General features: G+C 44.8%; 1 protein-coding gene across 2 annotated transcripts in view; it reads right to left on the bottom strand.

Moving 5' to 3' along the window:
* The window catches only part of LOC147108767 (uncharacterized), a 347,177-nt gene that overhangs the window by 312,110 nt on the left and 20,602 nt on the right, over positions 1-14,465 (bottom strand). For both annotated transcript variants that reach the window (XM_086005566.1, XM_086005565.1), the window contains exon 3: positions 6,615-6,763. The gene's annotated coding sequence lies outside the window, so the exon portion shown is untranslated. The remainder of the gene's footprint in view (positions 1-6,614; positions 6,764-14,465) is intronic.

The following is a 14,465-nucleotide window of genomic DNA, read 5'->3' as shown; positions in this document are numbered from 1 at the left end:
CTGCGGTTCCCACATCCTATTTTGTTTTCTGTATTAGTATTTATATTTTACTTTCACTATTAATAGATGTGTTCCATAAATGTGTTCAAAATCATGAAGAGTTTTGATGGAGTAAATAAGGAGAAACTGTTTCCACTGGCGGGTGGGTCGATAATCAGAGGAAACAGATTTAAGATAATAAGTTAGCAAAAGAACCAGAGGGGAGATGAGAATTTTTTTTTTTTTTTTTTTTTTTTTTTAAACACACGACTTGTAATCATCTGGAATGCACTGTTTGAAAGGGTGGTGGAAGCAGATTCAATCATAACTTTCAAAGGGGAATTGATTATATACTTGAAAAGGAAAAATTTGCAGGGCGATGGAGAAAGAGCAGAGGAGTGGGACTAATTGAATAGCTCTTTCAAAGAGCCAGCGCAGGCACAATGGGCCAAATGGCCTCCTTCTGTGCTGTAAGATTCTATGATTCTAATATTTCTGTTTCTGCAAGTAGTTCTGGGGTAGAAATTGCAGATCCAGTAAACGATTAATAAAGTGCAGCTGTTCTGAAAGTGCCTATGAATCAGTGCAACGTGCCAAAGATACATCAGGGTGTTCATACAAAATGCATTAATAAAGCTCTGTATGTTGCAAAGAAAAAGTTTAGAATTTAGTCCAAAATGGGAGTTGAAAAGCAGCCTCCACTCAGCATTGAGATACAATACGTACAGTGTATTGTCATTCGTGTGTAGCAGTAAGACTGATATGTCTGTAACTCTCAAAACGGTAGGATCAATCCAAGGTAAATATTTTGCAGCCAAACATGAAATGCGATTGGCTCCAGAGTCACTGCATGGTTAGTTTTGGAGCCAAAGCTGGTACGTAGCTCCAGCCATGGTTTTATTTGCCCACAGTTTCAAGACTGGGGTCACTGAAGCTTAAAAAAAGGTTCACAGTGGAATGTTGATTTCCTTTAGAGAAATCAGAGTGCAAATCTAATTTGGGAGTAAGTCAACTATTTTAACTATAGGTTTCCAAACTACATACACTCATTTGTGAGAGACAGAACCTTGAATATGGAATACAGAGACAGCCAGCAATCCATGACAGTTGAGAGAAACACAGGATATTCAGACAATTAAATATGCACCATTTTCGTGACGTAATCGCCAGGTAACTTATGGTGGGATTGCCACGGGAAGTTTGGGTGGATGGTATTTCCAACTGCTACTGTGACCTAGTGTTGACCCGAGCAAATTTTCCAAGATCAGTTTCATTTTCATTTTTTGGGTGGGCTCCCAGTAGTAACACGACTGCCATTGGGAGTTCCTCCATGGAGGGTAAAGGTGGCGGGGGTGGATTCTGAAGCTGCTGCAGCATTTAAACTGTGCCAGCAGCTTAAACTGGGTAGGCACAAAATTTCAAATGTTGCGTCATTTTGCTAAAAGCATACCTAGAAGTGCAGCTTCAATGCTCCGAGCTGCAAAATTTTTGGCATTGTAGTAGAGGAATTACTGGACCAAATAAGACGAGAAAATAATTAAATATTTCCGACAAGGCAGAGGCCCCCGCCAAAAGGGAGTGTCCAGGCACAGTGGAAGGATATGGCCATGGTAGTTCCTGCCACCTCCACCACCACCTGTACTGTACTGTGCCAAAAGAAATACAATTACCTCACCAGGGCAGCTGAGGTAAGAGATTGTAATCATAGAATCATAGAAATTTACAGCACAGAAGAGACCATTTGGCCCATCTTGCCCTTCTTTCAGCCATGTCTCAGTAATAGCTATAATATCACACTCCCACGTGTCTATCTGTGCCCTCAGCTCATCTGCTTTATTCCCTAGACTCCTTGCGTTGAAGTACATAGAAACATAGAATAATAGGAGCAGGAGTAGGCCATTCGGCCCTTCGAGCCTGCTCCGCCATTCAATATGATCATGGCTGATCCTCTATCTCAATACCATATTCCCGCTCTCTCCCCATACCCCTTGATGCCTTGTGTCTAGAAATCTATCTATCCCCTTCTTAAATATATTCAGTGACTTGGCCTCCACAGCCTTCTGTGGTCGAGAATTCCATAGGTTCACCACCCTCTGAGTGAAGAAATTTCTTCTCATCTCAGTCCTAAATGTCCTACCATGTATCCTGAGACTGTGACCCCTCGTTCTAGACCCCCCCCCCCAGCCGGGGGAAACATCCTCCCTGCATCCAGTCTGTCTAGCCCTGTCAGAATTTTATATGTTTCAATGAGATCCCCTCCCATTCTTCTAAACTCTAGTGAATACAGGCCTAGTCGACCCAACCTCTCCTCAAACGACAGTCCTGCTCCCAGGTATCAGACTGGTGAACCTTCGCTGCACTCCCTCTATGGCAAGTATATCCTTTCTTAGGTAAGGAGACCAAAACTGCACACAGTACTCCAGGTGTGGTCTCACCAAGGCCCTGTACAACTGTAGTAAGACATCCTTGCTGCTGTACTCAAATCCTCTTGTAATGAAGGCCAACATACCATTTGCCTTCCTAACTGCTTGCTGCACCTACATGTTTGCTTTCAGTGACTGGTGTACAAGGACACCCAGGTTCCTTTGTACATCAACGTTTCCCAATCTATCACCATTTAAATAATACGCTACCTTTCTGTTTTTCCTACCGAAGTGGATAACTTCACATTTATCCACGTTATACTACATCTGCCATGTATTTGCCCACTCACTCAACTTGTCTAAATCGCCTTGAAGCCTCTTTGCATCCTCCTCACAACTCACAATCCCACCTAATTTCATGTCATCAGCAAACTTGGAAATATTACATTTGGTTCCCTCATCCAAATCACTGATATATATTGTGAATAGCTGGGGCCCAAGCACTGATCCCTGCGGTACCCCACTAGTCACCGCCTGCCACCCTGAAAAAGACCCATTTAATCCTACTCTCTGTTTCCTGTCTATTAACCAATTTTCAATCCATGCCAATTACCCCCAATCTCATGTACTTTAATTTTGCACAATAACCTCTTATGTGGGACTTTATCAAAGGCCTTCTGAAAATCCAAATACACCACATCCACTGGTTCTCCCTTATCTATTCTACCAGTCACATCCTCAAAAAACTCCAGTAGTTTGTCAAACACGATTTCCCTTTCATAAATCCATGTTGACTTTGTATAATCCCGTTGATATTTTCTAAGTGTCCTGTTATCACATCTTTTATAATAGACTCTAGCATTTTCTCTACTACAGGAAACTTTCTGGTATCCAGCACAGACGGGACCGAGCTGGTGCCGGTCTATCAACAATGCCGGAGAATTGAGCGCTATAGTTAAAAGATACGGAGCTCAGCGCTCCGTTTAAAGCAACAAACCCTGTTGCTTAGTAACAGCTTCAAAACAATCAGCACAGCTTGCAAGCGTCTCTGTAGCTTAGCAACAGCTTCAGTTAGACGCTTGCACAGCCAGAAATGAGTAAAAAAGTAACTAAAAGTAAAAAAAGTTATCTGAACCGACTCCTGAATTTTGCCGGTTAACCGACATTTCCGGTTATTTAGTGGCCGGTTAATCGAAAGTTTCCTGTATTGATGTTAGGCTAACCGATCTGTAGTTCCCTGTTTTCTCTCTTTTTTTAAATAGTGGGGTTACATTTGCCACCCTCCAATCTGCAGGAACTGTTCCATAATCTATAGAATTTTGGAAGATGACAACCAATCGCTACCTCTTTTAGTACTCTGGGATGCAGATTATCAGGCCCTGGGGATTTATCAGCTTTCAGTCCCATTAATTTCTCCAGCACTATTTTTTTTACTAATACTAAATCCTTTTAATTCCTCCTTCTCACTAGACCCTTGGTTCCCTAACATTTCTGGGAAGTTATTTGTGTCCTCTTCCGTGAAGGCAGAACCAAAGTATTTGTTTGATTGCTCTGCCATTTCCTTGTTCCCCATTATAAATTCTCCCGTTTCTGACTGCAAGGGACCTACATTTATCTTTATTAATCTTTTTCTTTTTACAATCCGCTTTTATGTTCCTTGCAAGTTTATTCTCATACTCTATTTTTCCCCTCTTAATCAATCTCTTGGTCCTTTTTTGCTGAACTCTAAACTGCTCCCAATCCTCAGGCTTGCTACTTTTTCTGGCAACTTTATATGACTCCTCTTTGGATCTAATACTATCCTTAATTTCTTTTGTTAGCCATGGTTGGGCCGCTTTTCCTTTTGTGTTTTTGCGCCAGGAAGGAATGTATAACTGTTGCAATTCATGCTTTCATTCCTTAAATATTAACCATTGCCTATCCACCATCATACCTTTTAATGAAGCTCCCCAATCTATCATAGCCAACTCACTCATACCATCGTAGTTTCCTTTGTTTAGATTTAGGACCCTAGTTTCGGATTGGACTTCTTCACATTCCATTTTAATGAAGAATTCTATCATGTTATGGTCACTCTTCCCTAAAGGACCCCGCACAGCAAGATTATGAATTAACCCCTTCACATTGCACAATACCCAATCTAGGATAGCCTGTTCCCTAGTTGGCTCCTCAACGTACTGGTCTAAAAAACCATCTTGTACACACTCCAGGAATTCATCCTCCACAGTATTATTGCTAATTTGGTTTGGCCAGTATTTATAGATTAAAGTCACCCATGATATACCATTTAGCACTGCCAAACTCCCTTGTTGTCTATTTTCTAGCCTTTGTTTCCTCTGCCTTCCAAACTCGCTTACTAATTTTCTGCCTTCTATTTCCAGCTTTACTTCTCTCCCTTCTGAATCTACTCTCAGCTTCCCAACCCCCTGCCAAGCTAGTTTAAACCCTCCCCAGCAGCACTAGTGATCCCCCCCGCAAGGATATTGGTCCCCGTCCTGTTGAGGTGCAACCCATCTGGCTTCTACAGGTCCCACCTCCCCCAGAAACAGTCCCAATGCTTCAGGAATCTAAAGGCCTCCCTCCTGCACCATCTCTCCAGCCATGTATTCATCTGCTCTATCCTCCTATTTCTGTACTCACTAGCACATGGCACCGGGAGTAATTCAGAGATTACTACTTTTGAGGTCCTGCTTTTTAATCTCTTTCCTAGCTCCCTAAAATCTGCCTTCAGAACCTCACCCCTTTTTCTACCTATGTCATTGGTACCGATATGGACCACAACCTCTGGCTGTTCACCCTCCCCCTCAGAATGTCCTGCAGCCACTCAGTGACATCCTTGACTCTGGCACCAAGGAGGCAACATGCCATCCTGGAGTCATTCTGCGGCCGCAGAAACACCTGTCTGCTCCCCTAACTATCGAATCCCTATGACTATTGCTCTTCCACTCTTCTTCCTCCCCACCTGTGCAGCTGAGCCACCCATGGTGCCATGGACCTGGCTCTGGCTGCACTCCCCAGAGGAGCCACCGCCCCCACCAGTATTCAGAGCTGAAAACCAGTTAGCGAGCGAGATGCACTCAGGGGATTCCTGCCCTACCTGCCTGGTCCTCCTCTTCTGTGTGGCGGTCACCCATTCCCTCTCTGCCTGCACACTCTTAAGCTGTGGGGTGAGCACCTCCTGAAACGTGCTATTCACGAAGTTCCCAGCCTCGCGGATGCACTGCAGTGACTTCAGCCGCCACTCAAGCTCCAAAACCTGGAGCTCGAGCTGCTGTAGCTGGCGACACTTCCCACACACGTGGTCGTCCAGGCCACGAGAAGTGTCCAGGACTTCCCACATGGCACAGGATGTGCATTCCATGGGACTGAGCTGCCCTGCCATGCCTTTACTTTACAGACTATTAACTAGAAACACTTACCAGCTACTCACCAATCAGCTCCTTCCCTTGTGCCGACGTCACTTTTTAATTCTGACATCATTCTTTCAAATTCTGCCTTTGCTGAGTTGCTCCCGCTCAGGTCCGCTGCCTCCGCCCTCGGGCCTTCCTCTGCTGCGCTATTTATTTGCTCCGCCTTCGTTCTCGCTCACGCTCAGGCCCCTGCTGCCCTGTGATGTCACTCCTTGATTTTTCTGTTTGAAGGCTTTGTCTAGCACCGCTGCTTCCGCTCCTCTCGCTGCTCCTCTCGCGCTCTTTATAGATACCTTATAAGAATGCAGTGCAAAAAGCATGGATTACACTTACCTTCAACCACCTTCCCCCTCCCTGAATTAAGGTGCTTCACTGTCTTACCATCAATGTACAGGAGGTACTGCAAAATGTTCCACATCCCTTCCTTCAACTCCAACAGTGCCTTCCTTAAAACAGCTTTACATGAATAGCTGCACTGAAAGCCTCACAATTGTACTTGCCTGTTCTCCACCCCATAATGGTTTGCCTGCTTCTAGTTGTGTGGGATTGCATGTCATGATACCAGAGGGTATTCATACTGCTTATTGTCTCATTTAAGGAGAAAATGGCACATAATTTGAGGCAGAGAGCTACAACAGGTGATGGCTCCCCATAGTATCTGAACTCTAATTTCGATGAGGAGGAAGCTCTCAAGCTCAGTACAGGCAGAGGGAGTGGGATACAGGGAAGTAGAAGGGCAGGCACCAGTTGCAGGTTGGTCATAGCTTTCATGTTTTCTTTCCTCTTGTTTGTTATCCAAATACATAAGTAAAGCCTCATGTAAGTCCTTATATGACAATCAAATGGGAAGTGTACTGCTTACCTCTTTTCTTCTTGTCTTTTCCTAAATGTTTTGCACCAAGAAGCAGAGAAGGACCTTCCCTTTCATATGCAATCAAGTGCACCATCATTGCCTTCTCAAGGCAACTAGGGATGGGCAATAAATGCAGTCTCGCCAGCATCGGCCACGTCCTGTAAAACAAATAGAAAAAACATGTAATTTATAATTTGAACGGGTGCTTCCTCCCACCAACATAACTTCAGGTGGAAACTTTCAAACATTTTTGGGCGTGGGATCTGGTGTATCACCTCCTACCCATGCTGCACCCCATCCCAAGCTGTCACCAAAGCTCACAAAAGCAGGCACAAAAATATCAGAAAACCCAGGCCAGTTTTGCAAAGCTTTTTTTAGTCTGTTTGATAACAACCAACACAATAGGCACAAATCCCATCAGAATACATTACAATAATACCCACACATAACATCACAACAATTAAAATGGCCGTCACCTTCCATCTTTTGTTCTTTCCCAAAACACAAAAAAGCTTTGTCAAACACATTTTCATGAGGTTATTGTTCATTTAAGAGTTGGCTCATTGAGCGGAAGCTTCCATCTACTGTATGTTTACAGAACATGATAACAAACAGGTTTGTATAATGGAGCTGTCAAGTTCACTGCATTTTGTTCTCCAAGCCTGGTTAACTCCAGTTTTACTGGATAGTGTACTGAGTTTTTATTCAAATTACCAGAAGAATTGAAACTTCTTAGTATTGTATACATTTTTCCCACTCAAGAACATATAATGTTCTTTTGGATTCACATTGTTTGTGGATATATTAGTAACTTCACAATGTTTAAACTGCTCTTAAACATCACTCTCCTCTGAATCTTTGCACGAATATAAAAGCGCACAATGAGCAGATTTTATAGCTTTAGAATTGCTCATATTCAGTGCATGGTTTGTTTTCAATTTGTGATTATGTTTCAGTGCTAAATTAATCTGTGATCTATAGCCATAATATATACAGTAATCAAAACATTAATACCATTTCATTTCTCTTCAGGGGAATTTATAATTTTCATATCCAGATGTCAGAATGTACACTAGAATAATGTAATTTTAGACCTCTGATATGCAAATTTGTTTGGTCACAAAACAATCTCAGTTTCATGTGTGTACTATTTTCCAATTTTTGGATGTATGACAAAAAACAACAAACTTCACATGTAAACAACAAGATTGCCTTGACCGTTTGTAAAACAGTTGTGAGGGAGGAGATTGAGAAAAGAATGACACTTGCACATGCAACAGATTGGACCACAACTCAAATTTGTGATACTTGACAGATAGAAAATGATGTTTCTCATTCTATTTTATTTCATTAAGCTGATTGCTGTAGGGTTCCTTGGATTTACCGAATTTATGTTGCTTGACCAAGAATGGTGAGCCTAGCTACAGGTTACTTTTCTAATGTAACTTGTAATCTGCTTTGCTACAATCATCAACTTCTGTTTATAATCCAACACAGGATCAGAAGATGAAGAAGGCACATGGACCATTTTAGTTCCTCCATCCACATTCCACACAGTGCAGCATCCACTTGTTCCTTAAACATTTCCAGGATTTTTACCTCACCACTGTACCTGACAATCTATTCCAGGTGTTGACTACCCTTGTATAAAGAAGAACTTCCTTATATCACTCCTAAATTTGCCTTTTACCAGTTTACCTGTGTACCCTTGTCCTACCATTACAATTTAATTTGTAATTTCCCCCTATCTTTTCCATATCATTCACTAACTCTCACTCACTTCCTTTCAAGCCTGAACAGCCCATATTTCTACAGTCTTTCCTCATACCTCAGACTGCAGACACTAGAGGAGGAATTCAACTCCTGGGCGGGAAGCTGGCTGGGTGAGTAGTTGGCAGCCCGGGGGCAGCAGTGGGAGGCCCAGCTGATTTCAACAGGCAGCCCTCATTTACATCCCGCCAGCCAGCTTCCCGCCCAAAACCGGTGGAAAGTGGCAGGAGGCCAGCTGCTGGTAGTTGAAGACCGGGCGGCCGAGAAGCACGAGGGTAAGTCGCGGGAGGATTTAATCAAGATCTTGCGGGTGGGCAAGGGTGGTGGCGGGGGGGGGGGGGGGGGGTGGTGGGCAGCGACAGCAGAGTCTTGGGGCTGGATTTTATGAATGGAGACGTGTTGGAGGCGGAACGGCTGCTTGCCGGATCTCAGTCCCGCCTCCATCATGTTCTGGCCAACCAGCGGGATTTTCCCCTGACTGACCTTGTTAAGCCCGCCCTGTGGGCTCAGCAGGCAAATTAGGGGGAAGTCATTGACAGAGCACGTCAACGTCTGACGTGCCATCTGTCAAGATTTCTTTAAAGAAGAAATGTTAGCGTTTGACAGCTCTGTGAAGCTGTCAAACACTGACATTCTGTATAGTTTCATGAGTCCTTGTGTTCAGGACTCATCAAATCTTTCTACTTTGTAGAAAGCAGATGACTGTTAGTTCAGAGGATCCAACAGCATTGTGGGTGTACCTACATTATATGGACTGCAGCGGTTCAAGAAGGCGGCTCACCACCATCTTCTCAAGGGCAATTAGGATGGGCACTAAATGCAGGCCTAGCCAGCGACGCCCACATCCCATCAATGAATAAAAAAAAAAACAGCCAGTCTGTGAAATCTACAATGGAGATGTTAGGACTCTGGATCCACAGCGGCTGACGGCTGTAGGCAGAAACAAAGGTAAGTGAACATTTTATAATACTTTACACTCACCTCACATACTTACCACTCCACACTTGCACCCATCACTCACCTCTACATTACACTTTCAGACCCCTCCGACCCCTGCAGACCTCCTACTCGACTCCTCCAACCCGGCGGGGTTCTCCGAGGTCGGGAAGCCTGCACTTGAAAAGGTAAAATGGGACTAATCATTTTTCTGCCTGTTAACTACCTGTTAACAGGCAGTTAATAGGATTTAATCCCTTTCCTGCCTCGAGGAGACGGGACCCAGGGCAGGATGGCTTCCCGCCTCCTGGCAAAAGGGCACGGAGGCGGGATGGGGGCGGGTTTGCCACCCGCCCCCACATTCTGCAACTTAACCGGCAGTCCCGCCTCCATACCCGCCTCCTCGGGGCTGGCAAAATCCAGCCCTTAGACTTTCCTTGTGGGACCTTCTGCTCCTCCTGTTTCCACAAAGGAAAGTTGAACATTTACCTTACAGGGCCTCTTCTTCCTGCAGACCAGGTTTCACTGAGCGGGGTGACAATGGTGGACACCCCGTTCAGTTGGTGATTAAAATGCCATTGCGGTCCTATGTACTTTACAGGACCACGATTTGCATAAATGTATCAGGCAGGCATCTCAGCTGTCGGAAGAATGAGAGCCATTGAAATCACATGCGGGGCGGCAATGGAGCTGGAAATTGGCCCGCTCCATTTTAACTCCTGCTCCACCCAGTTTCTGCCAGGCGGGGAGTGTTAAAATTAGCCCTTATGAATCAGCTCTGTAGTTCTTCTCTGAACTACCCAAGTGTTTAAATGTCTCTCTTGTGTCTCAGAGACCAAAACTAGTAAAGTACTCAGGACATGACCTGACCAGAGCAACATACAGTTTGAGCACAACTGACTTATACAGAAACACAAAATGTGAAGTGATGCTGCTTTAAAAAGTGGGCACATTTCCAAATTGATCAAGAAATTTATGCATCCCACTTTCGTGTGGTATGAATTTTCTCTTTTCTTCCCAGTTGTCCTGATCTCCCAGGCCTTCCACTCCCTGTGGTGAGTTGACTTGCTCTCAGGCACCCTGCCAATGCTGTTACAAGCCAGCTGTGAAAAGGCACTTACAGAAAACAGGGGAAAAATCCATCAGAGAGAAAGGAATAGAGTAACATGGTGACTTTCATGGAATAGAGTAACATGGTGACTTTCATGCATTCAAAGCATTCCGGCAATTAATAATTCATAGTGTCTGTGTATTCAAAATAATAAATTTACAGAAAATAAGATTGTAGAGGCTCCATGATACACATTTCTATACAATCTCAAAAGGTATGTAGGAAATTAAGCACTGAAGAGTGCTTTTAGATCCTCCTTCTGCATGAAACTGAATTAGTTATATTGTCAGCTTCAAATCTTCCTCTCCAGTTGTTCTGAGGGTGCAATTACCTGACAAGATTAGCAACAGTGAACAGTGGTTTCCACTTGCATTGATGCTAAACTGTGTAAATCCAGAGTTAGGGTCCCACCTTACTATGGAAGAGAAGTGAGCTTCCATCCTCCAGGGAGTCTTACTCCACTTCGCTAATAAGTCAATTTGGGCCTAGCTTTAACCTAAAGCTGTAGTTGTAGTGTAAATGCTCCCTGAAAATCCCACATCTAGTAGAGTACATGCACATATAGCCTCATTGATGCTGCCATCTGTAACTGACTTCCAAAAAGCAGTATAGATTATAAACATTTAGAGTGCTGAATTTGAATTGGTTCTTAAGGGTATAAGTATCAATAAAAAATGTGACAAACCCTTGTTCGCAGATCACTATGACACAGAACTTGAAGTGGATTGAAACACATCACAGCATGATAAAAATAATCAAAAAGAAAATACTGCAGATGCTGGAAATCTGAAATAAAAACAGAAAATGCTAGAGATGCTCAGCAGGTCAGGCAGCATCTGTGAAGAGAGAAACAGAGTTAACGTTTCAGGTCGATGACCTTTCGTCAAAACTGGAAAAAAGCAGGAAATGGAACAGATTTTTAAGCAAGTGTAGGAGCTGGGAAAGGGGGGGAGGAGGTGAAAGAACAAAAGGGAAGGTCTGTGATAGGATAGAAGGCAGGAGAGGTTAAGAGACATTAAGAGATATTCAAGGCAAAAGGAGATGGTAATGGGACAGATTAAGAAACAAAAGATGGCTCTAGATGAAGTGTAAATTGTGCTGACAGAATGAAAGACAGTTGCCATGTGAGAGAGAAGGAAAGAAAACACAAAAAAGTGTGGGAAAAAAATATATATGATAGGGGCCGAGGTTATGATCCGAAATTGTTGAACTCTATGTTGAGTCCAGAAGGCTGTAAAGTGCCTAATCGAAAGATGAGGTGCTGTTCCCCAAGCTTACGCTGAGCTTCAGTGGAACAGTGTAAGAGGCCGAGGATGATGAGGTCTGTGTGGGAGTGCAGCGGAGAATTATAGTGACAGGCGACCGGAAGCTCGGGGTCCCCCTTACGGACTGAATGGAGGTGTTCCGCAAAGCGGTTGCCCAATAAAATTTTCATTGCATTTTGTCCTGATCCCAACCTCTGACCTCTCCAACTGATCCTGGCCTCTGCCTACTACCCACCCTTCCCGATCACCACTACCCACCCACTCCTGACCACTGCTACCCTCTCAAACTGATGGCCTCCCTCCTGACCCAGTCACCCTCTCCGCCCCCCCCACCCCCCACCAACTCGATTGTCCTCCTTCCTGACCTGAGCGCCCCCTTTGCAATCACCTCCCTTCCTGTTTACCTTTAACTATTTACCTGAAGGCAGCTGCCGGCATCGCAGCAGCCTGATTTTCGATTCCTCTTCGCTGACGAGCTGCATGTGGACACCTATGAGGCATCCGCTCGATGGCTAGGTGACAGTGAGGCCCGAAGCCCAATATCATATGCACCTCAGGCACGGAGATTGATCCCCGTGCCCCCCGCATGCCTATTTTTGGGTGCACTCAAATTTCTAGGCCCAAGTGTTAGGGTAAATGGGTATTGTTCAGACTGGAGAAGAGTTAGAAATGGTGTAACATAGGGGTCAGTATTTGGTCCAATTTTATTCATGGTATACAAGGATGAGATGGAATTTTGTACAGGAAACACAATCTTCAGTGTTGTTGACAAAGAAGGACGTTTGGCAAACAGTAAGAAGGACTGTAAAAAAAAACTTCAAGAAGACACTGGTTCACAGAATGGGCAGGCAGCTGGTAGATGCGATTTAATGTAGAGAAGTGTGAAGTAATGGCCTAGAAATTCGGTGGGCTGCGCCACCAGTTAGTGCCTAAAGAGGGCACTCAGTGGCTTTAGCGCCACTGGCCACGCCTCCCGCGATATTTAGCTGGGGCGCTAATGGCGGCGTTAGCCTGTTGCGCTGCACCGCCACCGATGACGTCATCGGTGTGCGCAACGCCCCGCTACCGCCCCGATCGCGATATTTGGCAGCGACCGCCTCTGTAGCGCCGCTCGCTAATCGCGCCCGGTTCACGGGGCCTACCTGTGGCGGCAGTGGCGCAAATTAAGGTGGAGGTGCGGGGCGGCCGTTTTTTTCAGCGGCCGCCTGCCAGCACCTCCGTCCCAGCCTCCGGTTCTCCCCCCGCGCTGTGATATTCCGTTTCAGTGCCCTAAGAGGGACACGGAGCGCCTCAAGCCTCGCCCCGTGTCCCTCTTGGGGCGCTCAAGCTGAATTTCTGGCGATCGCTGCTGCTCCGATCGCAGCGCAAAATCTGGCGCCCAGGCGAGCTTGGCGCCCCGTTTGCGGCTCCACCCAATTTCTCCCCCAATATCTTTTGGGAGAAAAAACAAGGAATGAGAGTACACGCATGGAAAAACACTAGGGTGTGGATGATCATGAAGACCTAGGAGTTCAAATACAACTGCAGTTAGATACAGCCATAAAAAGGCTAACAGCACTTTGAGCTTTGTAAATAGGAGCTTAGAATACAAGAGTAAAGTAATGATGAATTTATACATAACAACGGTTAGGCCACATTTAGTTATGTGTGCAGTTTCGGTTGCCACATTATAGAAAGGACATTCATAGAGAGCACACAGCGTTGAAACCCGCAACATCCATTTTACGTTTTTGAAGCATAAGGTATTCGTCATTCCTTGCCCAGAGCATCAATGACTCAAGCCAGAGGATTTGATTAGACTGCTGTTCAATCCCTGAGCTTTGTTATGAGGAGAGCACAGTTCACAATGATAAAGCTCCATGAAGGAGTATCCAAAAGAGATTGTTTTATTCTGCAACTTTCTGCCTGGGGAACTGTATGCATGTTTTTAGCATGTTCTTTATATTCTCATATTCATAGAGCTCTGACAATGACATTATATAACTAGCTCTTGTGAAATGCATGATAGCAGTTTATGTTGAGTCACTTACTGATTTACCTTCTCTCTTTCTCTCCCTACAGAAACTGTTCATAGAGTCATACAGCACAGAAAGAGGCCCTTCGGCCCATCGTGTCCACGCCGGCCATCAAGCCCTGTCTATTCTAATCCCATTTTCATAGAAACATAGAAGATAGGAGCAGGAGTAGGCCATTCGGCCCATCGAGCCTGCTCCACCATTCAATGTGATCATGGCTGATCATCCAAATTCAGTACCCTGTCCCTGCCTTTTCCCCATATCCCTTGATCCCTTTAGCCTCAAGAAATATATCCAACTCTTTCTTGAATATATTTAATGAACTGGCCTGCACCGCCCTCTGTGGCAGAGAATTCCACAGGTTCACCACTCTCTGGGTGAAGAAATTCCTCCTCATTTCAGTCCTAAATGGCTTACCCCTTATCCTTAGACTATGACCCCTGGTTCTGGACTCCCCGGCCATCAGAAACATCCTTCCTGCATCTAGTCTGTCCAGACCTGACAGAATTTTATAGGTTTCGATGAGATCCCCTCTCAATCTTCTAAACTCCAGTGAGTATAAGCCCAATCGACACAATCTCTCCTCATACGTCATTCCTGCCATCCCAGGTATCAGCCTGATGAATCTTCGCTGCACTCCCTCCATGGCGAGAACGTCCTTCCTCAGGTAAGGTGAACAAAACTGCACACAATACTCAAGGTGCGGCCTCACCAAGGCCCTGTACAACTGCAGCAAGACATCCTTGTTCCTGTACTCGAACCC

This window comes from Somniosus microcephalus, chromosome 13 (genome assembly GCF_052327205.1).
Source record: "Somniosus microcephalus isolate GS21.2 chromosome 13, FLI_Smic_1.0, whole genome shotgun sequence".
Lineage (NCBI taxonomy): Eukaryota > Metazoa > Chordata > Chondrichthyes > Squaliformes > Somniosidae > Somniosus > Somniosus microcephalus.
Note: the sequence above shows the minus strand (reverse complement) of the source record. Positions and strands in the feature narration are given on the sequence as shown.